The sequence below is a fragment of the Mesoplodon bidens genome, assembly GCF_964165515.1.
Source record: "Mesoplodon bidens genome assembly, chromosome: 4".
NCBI lineage: Eukaryota > Metazoa > Chordata > Mammalia > Artiodactyla > Ziphiidae > Mesoplodon > Mesoplodon bidens.
The window spans coordinates 90,112,638-90,127,119 of NC_138160.1; the positions used below are offsets into that span (position 1 = coordinate 90,112,638).

The 14,482-nt window shown below is 40.2% G+C and overlaps 1 protein-coding gene across 4 annotated transcripts in view; it reads left to right on the plus strand.

Annotated features, from left to right (window-relative positions):
• The first annotated feature begins 931 nt into the window (after positions 1–931).
• Positions 932–14,482, plus strand: part of FER (FER tyrosine kinase) — a 481,592-nt gene continuing 468,041 nt past the window's right edge. For 2 of the 4 annotated variants that reach the window (XM_081230854.1, XM_081230857.1), the window contains exon 1: positions 935–1,000. The gene's annotated coding sequence lies outside the window, so the exon portion shown is untranslated. Of the gene's footprint in view, positions 1,001–4,349; positions 4,569–14,482 lie in introns of those variants that run through there. The other 2 variants (XM_081230856.1, XM_081230855.1) reach the window with 2 other exon arrangements.

The window sequence follows — 14,482 nt, forward strand, 5'->3', positions numbered from 1 at the left end:
TGGAAGAGGTAAGAACTTACTACAGGAGACTACTCACAGGACCTGCTGCACACTTTTTAATAGCATCCATCACAACTCCAGCATTGTCTAACCTTTTTTTTAAAAGAAGGTCTCAGGCACTGGGAATTATAGGAATGAGAAAGACACTGTTCCCGCCTTTCAGGCACTTCAAGCCGAAAACTAGTTTAAAAGAATCAACGTTACAATAGATGCAAGTAAGATATACAGAAAAAGTGACTGATTCGAAGGGGTGAAGAATGCGTATTTAGGGTTGGAGGGTCCGCGACCCCAAAGCAGCTTCCGTTCCCGGAGATTTCAGCTCCCGGGATCACCCAGCACCCCGCGGGCACAATTAACATTTTAATCACGTCTCCGTCCCCACCCTCCGAATTCCTTTCCGGCTGCCGACCCGCCGGGTAGTCCCTTCCAGGCGGCCCCAGCTTATCACCCCCGGCCCGGCCACTTCCCGGCCGCGGCCAGGCGAGCCTCCCAAAGTTTCCTGTGACGCCGCCGCCCGCCTCCGGCCGCATCCCGCCTACACTCCCACCCCGGCAGCCCTGGACACCGGCTAGAGAGGAGCGAGTTACAGGGACGGGGAGAGCTGAGCCACCAGGAGGGCCGCGCGACCCCACCCAAGCTGAGGAGCGAGCCCGGAGGGTGGCGGCCGACGCTCCACGCCTCCCCTCGCCACGCCCGCAGCCCCCGGTCCGCGCGCGCCCACCGGGCCTGGTGCCCGAGTCCCACCCCTCCGGGGTCCAGGCCAATCGGCCGCGCCCCGCCTCCTGGGAGGTGGTGGAAGAGGGGGTTGGGGGTCGGGAGGCAGTGCCCGCCTTCGGCGGGTGCCCATTGGCTGAGACCTCGAGGGTACCCGGAGACCGGAGTGCAGCTGGATTGGCCGCGGAGGCTGGTGACAGCAGCGCTCATTGGTTGTGGAGGCCCCCGTGACGCGGGGTGGCGACTGGCTCCCGTGTCTGAGGGGCTCCTGCTTGTCAGGTTCTAGGTAGGTGAGTTTCGCGCCGCCCGCGGCAGGCGCTGTTACCCGGGGCAACGCCGGGGGAGGGGGGAAGAGTTGGGAAGGCCAGCCGAGAACTGGGGCAACACTCCCTGCCCGCAGTGGGGCGCCTGGGGCTCTGCCCTGGCTGCGGCGGCTGCGCCGGCTGCGCCGAGGGCTCTTTCTCCGCCCTCAGCCATCCCCCCCCTCCTGCCCCCGGCTGCGGTGTCTCCCGTCCATCCTGCGCCCGCGGCGGCGCATTCCTGTTTGCGCCTTGGGCCGGGCTGCCCACCCGCCCGGGCGAGGCCCGCCCTTCCCACCCACCCGGGACTGGAGGCTGAGGGGGCGGGTGCCGGCGCGAGAGGGCTGAGGCGGGCGCGACGGCTCCGCCCAGTCGCCGGGTCCGGGGTTTGCGGGGTGTGGGGCGGTGCTGGGAGTACTGTGGACACCGCCCATCACGCCCGCACCCCCTTTTCTCGGCGCGATCCCCTCGGCGCGGGCCTCGGGCTGGGCGGCCACCCCCAATCCCTAGGTGTTCCCCCAGCCCCTTCCTACCGCTGGGGCCTTGCGGTCTCCCTGGACCGGCACAGTCCGCCCCCAGCTCTTCTCTCGTGTCAGCTTCCCCACCCCCTGCTTTTATCCCCCACCTTCCGCCCCTACTCCTGTCTTGGCCAGGAGTGACTCTCAAGAGATAGTGTGAAGCTAGCGCAGGCGGGGCAATTTCTGTTCTGTTCTCTTTGCCATTTACGGTTGAGGAGGTGTTTGGAGTCACCTTCGGGTCAGCTTTCTGGTTAGTCTCCTTTAGGATCAACTTTCTGAAACCAATTGAGTTGGTTTTGGTAGGGTGGTACGTCTTGCACAAATTAACTGTAAAGTTGTCGCTTCTGTGTGTGTGTGTGTACATTTGTGATTTTGATATATAGTGCTGTGCAGTGCAATGTCTAATAATTTATTAAGGCCGGCACTTTCATTTTCGATTGCCTTATGGTTAAAAAACCTTAATCTTTTTAATTCATAAGAAGCTGCATATATTCGTAGTAGTCTCACTGTAAATTTGACATAAATTACTCTGGGTGTAGTGCCATTTTTTTCTTTCTCCAGATGTTTTAAAATACTAAAAAAGATTCTTAAATGGAATAACAGCGATATAAAAGTGTAACAGAAAAATCAATAAGAATAGACCAAATCTATTTTAGTGACTAAAGACTAGAAACTACTTTTCCACCTATGGAATGGGGACAGGATTATTTATTTATTTATTTATTTATTTTTGCGGTACGCGGGCCTCTCACTGTTGTGACCTCTCCCGTTGTGGAGCACAGGCTCCGGATGCGCAGGCTCAGCGGCCATGGCTCACGGGCCCAGCCGCTCCGCGGCATGAGGGATCTTCCCGGACCGGGGCACGAACCCGTGTCCCCTGCATCGGCAGGCGCACTCTCAACCACTGCACCACCAGGGAAGCCCTGGGGACAGGATTTTTAAAAACTATTGCAAAGTATTATTTCACTGTGCAGTGTTGTCCTGGTGTATCTACCTATATGGGCTTTAGGCAGACATACTTGTGAAGAGCCGCACATTTGTCAGTGAATGCAAAGGAGGGCTCAGTGTATGTTTTGTGATCTGGGGAATCTTTTCTGCTAGTTCTCTTGAGCCAATGAACTGTTTTCAAAGGTACTGGAAGTATATTAAGGGAGTACATAGGCATACTTGGAAACCTTTCTCCAGTTTCTTCCATGGAAGACCTTTGGTGAAGATCTGTTTCTCTTCCATACTGATGGTTGGCAGCATTAAATATATACCATGTAAAATTATTTAGGGTCCGGTTAATGCAGCTTCTGCACTATTTCAGAGTTTGATGTCAGTAGTTGAAGGAATAATTCAGGCTTTTGGTAGACCCTTCCTTTTCATTTCATCTTCAACTGTTATGTAGCTATAACTCTGGTCTGTGAACATTTCACATTTGCCTTTTTTTCCTCCAGTATTTCACTATGAAAAATTTAAAACAATGTAGGCAAGTTCAGTTGTGCTGTGAATACTCACCATCTACACAGCAATAACATTTTCAGGACAGCTGTTACATGGCATATACTAAGGAACAGAGGAACTGAAATTATCAAGTTTGAAAACCAGCATAAATATGTATCAAACCAAAATATTGTAAAGTGCTTATTTCCGTTCGTAGATGGTAATAGTGTTTATAAAAACTGTAGTAATTGAATTCCATGAGACTATTATAAAGCAGTCCTGTGAGTAGGAAGTCATCATCTTTGTAAATCAAGGCCTTGGTGAGTTAACTGTGTTTTGGTAATCAGAAAAAGAAGGAAATCTAATGAACTTGTTGTACAAATAAAAGTCTTGTTTTAAAATTGGACTCTTGTGTTAATAGATTATAGTTTTCTACTTGATTTTTAAATGAGCGTCTTCTTTTGAAGACAGGTCGAAGGGACTATCAATTATGCACTGTTTTGGTAACATACTTAATAAATTGGGTCAATCTTATGTATGTTGTTTTGGAATAAGAATGTTTTTGTAATGGAAAAAGAAAGCTTACAAATGTGAACTTTTTTTAGTATAACTTTTCCATGGAAAATGAAGTAATTTAGAGAGATTTAAATTAATTTTGATAGGACTCGAAACTATCTTGCATGTTGTTTCATGGTGTTGCTAAAGGAATATTTTAACACAGAACTTCAATTTGTGATAAAAAGAATAAGAAACTGGTATAAATTAATTCACATATGTGTATATTATATTTATAATTTTCCCATACTAAGGAAATTCCTGCACTCTTCTTTAAGTATGTGAATCCTGCTTTTCAGTTTTAGTATGCCCTAAATCTGTTTTTCATACTTTGCTCAATTAATAACTAATTTCTGAAATAGTGAAATTGAGCTATGTCTCAGAATTTATAGATCTTTGGATTGCCTCATTATTATTTTTCCGTATCTCATTTGACTTTGGCATGCTTATGTGTGGTTTATTTTTCACGCCATGCCATTGAGAGATAGAAGGGAACAAGGAGGTCATAGTTTTGGAACTTTGGAAAGAATAAGATGTTCAGATAGTTTTTAATCAAAGCTCCAACTTCCCCCCCGCCCCCGCCCCACCTTCCTCCCTCTTTCCTTTTTTCTTGCTCTCCTGTTTTTATTATAAAAGTTAAATGCTTTAAAATCAATTCAGAAAACTATACAGAAAAAAAGTCATCAGTAATTCCACGATAGTTAATGTTTTGAAATAGCTGAAACTTTTGTTTCTTCTGTAACACTCTACCAATCATTGCAATTTTATGGTCTTTATTGCAGTGTGTCAGCACTTACATCTAAACTTGGAGGAGTTCCTGAACTTGAGACTCAGTTAGCCTAAATTAGAAGAAGCCTCCAAAATCTGGAGGAAAAAATGGAAAATAATCAATAGAGGACTGATTAGAGTCAGAACAAAAGAATCAGACCCAAGCAATTACCCACTTTTCTTTTTTTCTTAAGTATAAATATAGTCCTAGTTGACCATATGAAACTGCTGTATGACTGAAAAAATATGGAGCCTCTCAGGTTTTTTCTTTGGAATTCAAAGTGTCCAGGTAAGATGAAGTTTACTTAGTGCCTTTCTACAGAAGTTTTCGGATTTTTCTATTTGGGGGTGATATTTCATATTCAGCTTTTAAAAAATTTAATGTCATGCATGATTTGTAATTACTTCCTAAATATTCACTTATCAAACTACGACTAATTTTTAGCCTATACATTATCACTGCTCGCTATAAGCTTAATATTGTCTCCTCCTTTAGAAGGTTTTAATTAAAAGACTGAAAAGTTCAATGTATGTGTTTCTTGTGAGATAGCAGGGTATAGTGAAAAGAAGAGTCATTTATTTTGGAGCCAGATAATCTGCATTTCAGTCAGAAATTAGGATTTTCTTTTGTGGGATCTTGGGCAAGTTTCTTAATCTCTTTAAACCATAGTTTCCTCATCTGTAAAGTGGGGATGATATAATTGCCTCACAAGATTGTTATGAAGAAGAAATGAGACAATTGAGGTAAAATGACTGAATTTAGGGAGTGTTCAGCTTTCACATTCAGTTCCTTTCATGGTAGTTTTCATTTCATCTCTTCTAGTATTACTGTGTTTATTCTACGATCCTAAAAGTCCCTAAGTTTTAGACTTCGGAAATTAAAATAATGTACATTAAGCTTACTTAAATTGAATGATATTTACATTTGTACAAACCAAATAATTAGAAATATCTCAGATTAGCTGGGTTTTTTTTTTTTTTTTAGCTCTTGGGTTACTGTATCTCAGTAGCGATAATCAGAAATTTACCTTAACTGATTTTTACCTCAAAATATGTCCAGTTTGTCTGAATTCCTGAATTATTTTTCTTTCACATTAGATTATCATCTGTTGTTGGATGGTTTCCCTGAATTCCTTTCCTTTGAACCACAAATATTTGCTTAAAAGTGGTACAGAAAAGCTAAATGTTACCTTCTTAAATCTCTTAACTAATGCTCCCTACCGCCTTAAATTACATTTACTTAATCTGTTTAAAAGTTAAACTTTATTTTCAAATGTAATAATACACAAAACTCTTAATTGAAAGTTTTCTGTCTCCTACAGAAATCTCCTATATGATTATTTTTTAGGGAGCGACATTTTACAGATATCCCTGTTTCAAAATGTGTGTTCAGTAAGTATGGGGTTCTGATTCTTAAAGAACACACACTTATAGTTTAAATGCACAGACCAGGCTATAGTTATTGGTTGTTGTGAAGCAAGCACTGAACTGGTAAAAAGTTAGGATTGGAACTAAATAGTCCTTATTGTCTCATCCAGCAGTAAAACAAAGATTTTGTGATCTAAGTCAATGATTCTCAATATTTTTTCCACCCAAGTACAAGATATGTACATGTGTGACATATTCTAATACGTAGTTTTCTAGTATGCCCTCTGTAATTCCATCTTACCCTCTCCCACTCTAGGAAGCATATCAGAACGCAAGTGATTGAGAATGACACTATTATAGGGATAAACTTGAATCTACTCTGATTTATTGAGAAAAGTGAGTCATTAAAAAAGATAAATAACTATTATTAGTAACAAATACTTGAGACACACCTTATAGTACTATCGTTGAGACCCAAGTTATTTCTGCATTTTCCTGAAACGAATGCTTCTTCACTTTTTCTTATCAGTGTTGTAATGCTTATGTAAGAAGAGAGTACTAATTTTATGTAATTGACAGTGAAGAGCCTTACATTTTGAAGTCAGAGTAAATAAAATAACATTATCATAGAAAAATTGAAATTAGTTTTCCAGTATAAGTTATTTTACTTGTAGAAAAGGTATTTCCATAGTGGGGCAAATGGTTTTAGGAAAAGGGGAAACTCTTAATAGTAGAATATTTATATTCTAGGTGTTTATTATATAAAAATGCTCTTTACAGTGGCTCAGTCAGAAAAATTTCTTTAAAATTACATTTCTGTGAATGAAATTGCTCTTGAATAGTTCATCCTACATAGAAGTAGTATGTATAATATACAGTTTGAAGTGAAGACTTAGGAAAACTATGTTCATTAGACCCTTAGCATTAGCAAGTGGTATTTCTTGAAATCTTTGTAGACCTAGGATATAACTACCTTCATAAAATACAGATTTAATTGAAAAATTTAGTTGATCTCTTCAGACCCTTAATGATTCTATAAACAGGACTCTGTCGTCAAAGTTGTTAAGCAATTTTTTGCTTCTAAAATGAAGGCTGGATGATTTTCATTACATCATTAGTATACATGCAGAGTTTCTTATTCTTGGCTTTTTTGCCCTGGGGTTTGTAGAACAAAAGAGTGTTTTTGGCTTAATCGCAAAGCCTGCTGCACTGTCACAAAGTTGAAGTTAGTCGTTGGTCACTGTAATGCTTGCTGCTTGCTGCTGTTTCTTGGTCATGGTTTGACAGGAGTTGGACACTTCAGGAGTTTGTGTCCCTTCTACTCTCTGTATGTCTTCAGCTTGGGAAGATTTCCCAAGCTTCTCCTGTCAGTTGTTGGAACTTTTTGTTAATTTCACATTATACCAAGAATAATGCATTTGACTCTTCTACCAATATTCAGTTTTGGTAACAAATGGTTCAGTAGCCACCCTAGCAGCCACATGACTTCTTACTTCGTGAGAATGTTTATACAGTGCTCTGACTTTCTCTTGAATTATATTTCCTTCAGAATCACATGCTTTCTATATACATTCGTATACAAGTTAGCCATGATTTCAACTTTCAGTAAGGTTTTAAAGTTTTGCTTTGGTAGGAGCAAAGGAAACATTATAAGTATAACCTTTTTGTTTGTTTTAGTATAGAGCCTGTGGTGTATGGTGGACTTTATAATGACACTGATCCAGTCCCTGTCACATTTCTTATCCATTCTGAATTTACTGCAAATTTATATGTTTTGGTTAAGTACCATCACTTTGTCAGGCCTCTTTACTTTCTATGTATTGAATAAATTGGCAATAGTAGATTAATTAAAGGGAACTGAACAGTGCAGTTGTATCAGATAATTTTTAATGACAAATAACTTGATCATTATCCTGATTATTTATAAACAATTATGTTGGACAAAGGATAAGAATTTTCATCTAGATTTATATATAATAAACTTTTTGCAAAGCAGGAGGCTGATTTCTTTCTCTTACCAATAGTTATGTGTGTGTGTATATGTATATATATAATATATTGTATTATGATTATTTATGCATAGCCCTTTTTTATCCCCTCCTCAACATTTCTAAGGAAGAAACAGTTTCTGTCAGTAAAAGCTTTTGAGTAAATTACATGAATTCAGATATTGTTATGGGGGAGGGGCATTGACATTTCTTTAGTGCCTGCTAAAAATGTTGGGCATTTTTGTGCATTTGTTTTTATTTTCATCACAGCCCTATAGATTGGGTAGCTTGTATTTTCTTTTTGTGATCTGGAACCAATCTTAGGTCATATCCAAGGAGATTTAGCTATAAAGTGATACCTGGGATTTAAATTTAGGTCTTTGATATGCTAAATCTCAAATAAATGAAATGATAAAAGTCTAAACATAGTGAACCATTAGCAGTCCTGGACTTAACAGCAGTTTCAATTACTTGGGAGTGACTCTAAAAGTCCATTTTGAAGTATTTGAAGTTTTGCTGAAATAATTTCCTCTTATTGGAAGCGAGACCCTAAGATATGCGTGACCTCACCTAACTGCCCAGTGTCTACATCTCACCTTGACTTTGTTCTCAGTGTGAAGTTATCCTGTATAATAACTTTTGTCAAGTGATAAAATGTTGCTTCTTTGTAAAAATTTTCCTGAAAAAGAAAGCCAGCTGCTAGAAGTGAAGAAAAAGTAGAGGCCTAAGAAAGTGGTAGATCTTAGCCAGAAAATAGGCATTTTTCAATATGTTTAAAAATGGAATGTTGAATCCAGTGAGTCTGGATGTGAATCAATCTACCACACCTTCTAGGGAAACAAAACTTGCCTTGTGGAACATTGTTATTGAATGTTTCAGCTCTGTCAAAAATTCTCATGGTTTTTAAATTTCTTGAAAATGTCAGGGGTCTTATATTCATAAATTCTATCCCATTTCCCTTCTCTCTCATATTCAACAATAATATTGAAAGAGATTTGACTGTTTATAAATAGCTGCTACTTTCTAGAAGTTAATGTCATTCTGACAAATATCTTAAAGTACTAACATAAACAATAGTATTCTCACTTAAAAGATAATATGGGTGTCCTTTTCTGAGTTTCACAATTAATTATAACAGTAGTAGCTAGTCAGTGGTGATGGCCTCTTTCTAAGGCTATGATGTTCTATTAATATTTTGGAGCCAATTTACCCTGTCACTGAAATTGGCAGCCTAAGATTGAAGTGACTTAGCTTAGAGACACTTGCTATTACATGTCCTTAAGGTAGCTTACATTGTAAAATTAACACAGAAATGTTCTATGCTATACAAGAGGCAAGTTGTTGCAGGAATGAGACAGAGAGGAGGAAGGTGTGAGATTCTTCTTTTTTTGGTTATTCAACAAATGTTAGTAGAATACTCACTTCATGTAAGGTCTTACTTTATGGCTACAGATAATTTTAAAGCATAGAGAAGTTTCAGACTGTTTTCTTCAGAGAGAGAGTAGATGTAGTGTAAAGAGCATGACTATTAGAGCTAGACCCATTTAGGGTTGCATCTGTGCTACCTGTAATTAGTTGTATGAATTTAGGCAAATAATTTAATGCTTATATCTTGTTTGTTTGTTTTTTTTTTTGGTTTGAAAACTAACCCCAGTTTTGTCTAACTGGTAATGATACTAGATTTTTTAATACCTTTCAGTTGCATGAGACTAAACCCCTACTCACAGTACCTTAGGGCACTGGGACAAACAGGAGTGTATTCTCTTTAGGTATGGATGGATTCAAGGACTCAGTGGCCTCAGCAAACTCAGTGGCTTTCTCTTGTGTTAGATATGCTCTCAGGTAGGATTTCTCCATGTGGAGCTCCCTGATGGTTTACATTCTTTCAGTTTAGCAAGCCCAACGTAAAAAACACTTTTCCTACTCATAGTTTTAGCAAAAGCCCTGGGATTACATCTCACTGAATGAGTTAGGTCATTTTTCCATCTTTGATCCTGTGGTCAGGGGAATAGTATATGATGATAGGCCAGATCTGGATCAGGTGTTAACTATTGGAACTGGGAATAGGAAGTGTGGTCAGCCACGTGGTCTGAACCATGTGGACTGAGAGTCAGGGTTGGTGGTTCACTGAAAGTAAGAAGTTACTGTTACCATGGGAAGTGGGAGTGGATGCTGGACAAGCATAACCAAAAGACATTCACTGTAATCCTCCTAATGTGCATCCATGTCCTCCCTCATATATAAACCCTTGAAAAAATGCCCTCATCTAATACAATGCAGTGTGTCACTTAAAACTTCCAGTGCATTTACCACTTGACCCCCAACAGAGAAAGACAACTCAAAGACTTGTTTAATTACTGCATCAAACTTTAAGTCTAGAATCACTGGGTAATTTCTCTCAGTTCTGTTTGAAAAGACAGCCCAGGGTCAAGAAACTTATGGTTAAATCATAAATATAACTAATTGTAATAAAGCCAGTATTCAGTGATAGAAGGAAAATAACATAAGGACAATAAAAACTCTTAATTAGAAAAGAGAAAAAGGGGAAGTAACCCACAGAGATTTTCCAATCCATAATCTGTACATATTTCATTGGTCAGGGCTGGCAAGGACTCTGCCTGGGCAGTGGAATTATATATATATATATATATATATATATATATATATATATATATATGTGTGTGTGTGTGTGTGTATATATATATATATACACACACACACACACACATATATATATATATATATATATATTTTTTTTTTTTTTGCGGTACATGGGCCTCTCACTGTCCTGGCCTCTCCTGCTGCGGAGCACAGGCTCCAGACGCGCAGGCTCAGTGGCCATGGCTCAGGGGCCGAGCCGCTCCGCAGCACGTGGGATCTTCCCGGACCAGGGCACGAACCCATGTCCCTTGCATCGGCAGGCGGACTCTCAACCACTGCGCCACCAGGGAAGCCCTGAAATAAGATTTTTGATTAGCCAACGTGGCTGTCTCTTGTTCTACCATCCAGGAAGATCTTTGTTATTCCTCCTCCTGGTCATAGCCAACATGGGTATTGAGAAGAATTCCCTTACTGGGGCCTGCACAGTTTTAGCAGCCCTTTTGCTGTTGATGAGAGCTTGGAGTCCAGGAGGACATCTTGAGGGCTGAGCAGTAACAAATCTTTGCCGGGAGTTTCTTAGTCAATACAACTTTCTTATAAACTTAGTAGGTTTTTGATTTATTTGTATTTGACCAACTTCTCCCCAGTACCCAAAGCCCAAAGCCTAGTCCTTGAATCAAACTATTGCCCTGTTATGTCTCTAAACAACTTTGCCACCCTAACCCAGTGAGTAGTTCTCCAACAGGGGGCATTATTTTATTTTATTTTATTTTTACCTCGGGATATTTGGCAATGTCTGGCGACATTATTATTATCACAATAGGGGGTGGTGGGGTGAGTAGGCAGGTGTCACTGGCATGTAGAGGTAGTGCCCAGGGATACTGTTAAACATCCTGCAATGCACAGGACAGCCTCCCACAACAAAGAATTTTCCAGTTCAATATGTCAATAGTACTGAGGTTTGGAATCAAGCAAATCCTAGGCTTCTCAATCTTCATCTTGGCCTCTGTCTCTAGGCCATTCAGAGCAACTTGTTGAAGTAATGGTGCACAACTGGTTTGTCCCTGCTCCCAGGCTGTAAATATATTTTTTGCTAGGATGGTTGGGGAGGAGCCCAGAGCACCAGGCTTTCCCCACCTTTTATTTTGTGTGGTTAAAGACCCGAATTTTAGTTTAGGGATATTTGATTTTCAACCATGTAAATTGCAAGATAATCAGCCATCTTGAATTTGTAATGAAAGACTGAAAAGATTTTCTTTTTATTAAGACTTCACTCAAAGTTTGCTTCTCTTTTGAGGGGCCTTACTGAAGACTGCTGCATAGTAGGCAATATACCAACATTCTGACATTTTTACTAAGTGCCCTTCAGTTCCATTCTTACTAGGCAAGTAGCCTGATTTTTTTTTTTTGAGGTGGGAATTTACCAGATGTTTTGCTTATTATGGATTGGTCTCTTCTCACCCTATAATACAGGGATACCAGATTCCCTTCATTTTCTTTTATTGACTCAATCAGTTCTACATCTTAGGGCTGTCATTTGTAATTATTGATTTCCAGCATAAATTTTTATATTTGTCAGTCTTCTTTTGTATGCCAGTGTTAGAAATCCAGTTAAAAAATCAATCCTTCCCATCTCTGTAAATGGCACCTCCATTTTTGTTTATGCTCAGACCACAAACCTCGAAGTTATCCTTGACTCTTTTTCTTTCACCTCCCCAATACAATCTTCCAGTATATTCTGTTGGCTTCAAAATATATCTGACATCTGACCAGTTCTTATCACCTCTACGTGGGTCACTCTGGTTCAACACCATCTTCTCTCTCCTTCTATGTAACTCCTAGCAAGTCTCCCCACTACTACTGGTACTCTCAGAATATTTGCCTCAGAACACTAATAACATTCTTTTGAAAAGTAAGAGATTACATCACTTTTTCTCAGAATCTTTCACTAGCTTCCCATGTAACTTAGAGTACAAGCTCAAGTCCTTAAAATGAGCTAGTTTTGTGGTCTTGCTCTCCCTCCCTCCTGAGGATCTTTCTCTGAACGCAGATTTTACCGTTGTCTCCACCACTCACCCATGTAGGCCTCCTTGGTCTTCCTTAAGTAGGTATTTTGACTTACTGTTCCCCCAGCCTGCAATTCTCTTCTCCAGATATCCATATGACTCACTTCCCCATCTGCTCTAGATCCTTGCTCAAATAGCACTTCCTCTGTAAGTTCTTTGATTACCAAACAGAAATCTGAAATCTCCTCCCTCCCCCATACTTGTTACCTTTTCCCACCTTTTCCTTCATTATAGCCCCATCCTTTTCCTGCTTTTTCTTTCTTTATAGCCCTTATCACCACTTAGCACTTTGTATTTTACTTATTTATTTTGTATTTTTTTCCCTCTCTCTAGAATATAATCTCCATGAGGGCAGGAATTTTTGTCTCTGGGTTGTGTGTTTGTGTGTGTGTGTGTGTGTGTGTAGGAAAATTCATGACACATATTTTAGTAGCCTTCCAGCAAATATTTGTTGAATGAATTAATAAATAAGCCAAAATAGTTTATTGCATCATGTAATTGATAATTCTAAAACACTGATGAGAACACCCTGCAGAGGGAGAGAGATTACTCATTTAGCAAATCTTCTGTAGGGGAGAGGGGGAAAGTGTCATTAGATTTATTAACCTAGACTGTAAGTCAATATAAGTATAAAAAATATGAAGTAACGGGACCCCTTGGTGGCACAGTGGTTAAGAATCCACCTGCCAATGCAGGGGACAGAGGTTCAAGCCCTGGTCCGGGAAGATCCCACATGCTGTGGAGCAACTAAGGCCGTGCACCACAACTACTGAGCCTGCACTCTAGAGCCCATGCTCCGCAACAAGAGAAGCCACCACAATGAGAAGCCCGTGCACTACAATGAAGAGTAGCCCCTGCTCGCCACAACTAGAGAAAACCCGCGTGCAGCAACGAAGACCCAACACAGCCAAAAATAAATAAATAAATTAATATATATATCAAAAAAGGCCAAATCTATTCTAAGATAAATAAGGCTTTAAAAAATATGAAGTAACATAAGAAATATAAGTTAAAAATATAAGTAAATGTCTTACAAGGAAGGGAGCCAAAGGGCTTTATTTCTCATTGGAGGTCTCTATCTTTAGGGAGATACTGTTTCTAGTTTCTAAGTTTGTCTGTTATGCAAATACCCTTGTAGTACCTTTTGCTTAGAAGGCTCTGACTGTGCAGGAACTTGAGAAATCCAGAGAGAATTGTTTCCCAGTAATAATTCTGCATTCCAGCAGCTACATCTGAACTCAGATGTGATTAAATCTAGAGATAAAATGTTTTCAAAGTTTTCTTCTTTTCTCTTGTCATCCCTTGGCACTTCTTTGGGTTGGCTCACTGTCAAATAGGTACTTACTGTGTTCTTTCAGTTTAGCAACTTCAGCTGAAAGTTTTCTTTCTGATTAGGTCCTGCAGAATTTTGGGATTGAGTCTTATTGGTCCAATTGGGTCACATGCTCATTCCTGAACCACTGCTTAGGGCAGGGAATGTGCTGATTGTCCAGACCTGGGCGCCTATTCCACCTGCACCTATTCCAGGAACTTCCTGTTTATTCCAGGAACTTGAGAGTGGAAAGGATCAGTGCCACACAAACTACAGTGATTGACAATAGAGAAGGATGGTTCAACAGAAGAAAATTTAAATGCTGCTACCAAAAGGAAGGGAGTTGAAAACAACACAGGTCCATCACTGACATTCACATGCAACTCACACTCATTTTTTTTGAAAGCTTAGACTCTTATTGTATGTAGTCATTCCTGCCTGATCTATTTTTCACCTAACATCACATCATGAATAAGAAATTTTCTTTGAAAACATAATTTTAAATGGATATAAAATTAAATTTAAATTCATTGCTTGATTTTAGATATTTGGTTTATCAGAATTAGATTTTGGTTTATCAGAATTAGGATGTTACTTATTGGAGAAGTAGGAGAAGTAGAGATCAGAAGGAGAAGTAGGGCCAGGACTGGGGTGAGGCAAAAGAGATGCCTGGGACACAAAGTGTACGTCGATACTCACTTTTAGGGTCATGCAACTGCAGGGTGGCACTTGCATGACCCTGAGAGTGAGTGTCTCTGTAAATTTTGCACCCTGGGCACCTCTCTTGTCTCACCCTAGTCCTAGTCATAATGAGAAGCACATTCAGGGAATGGGAACTATGTTTGGCTGTGAGTGTGAGTTAGAGATG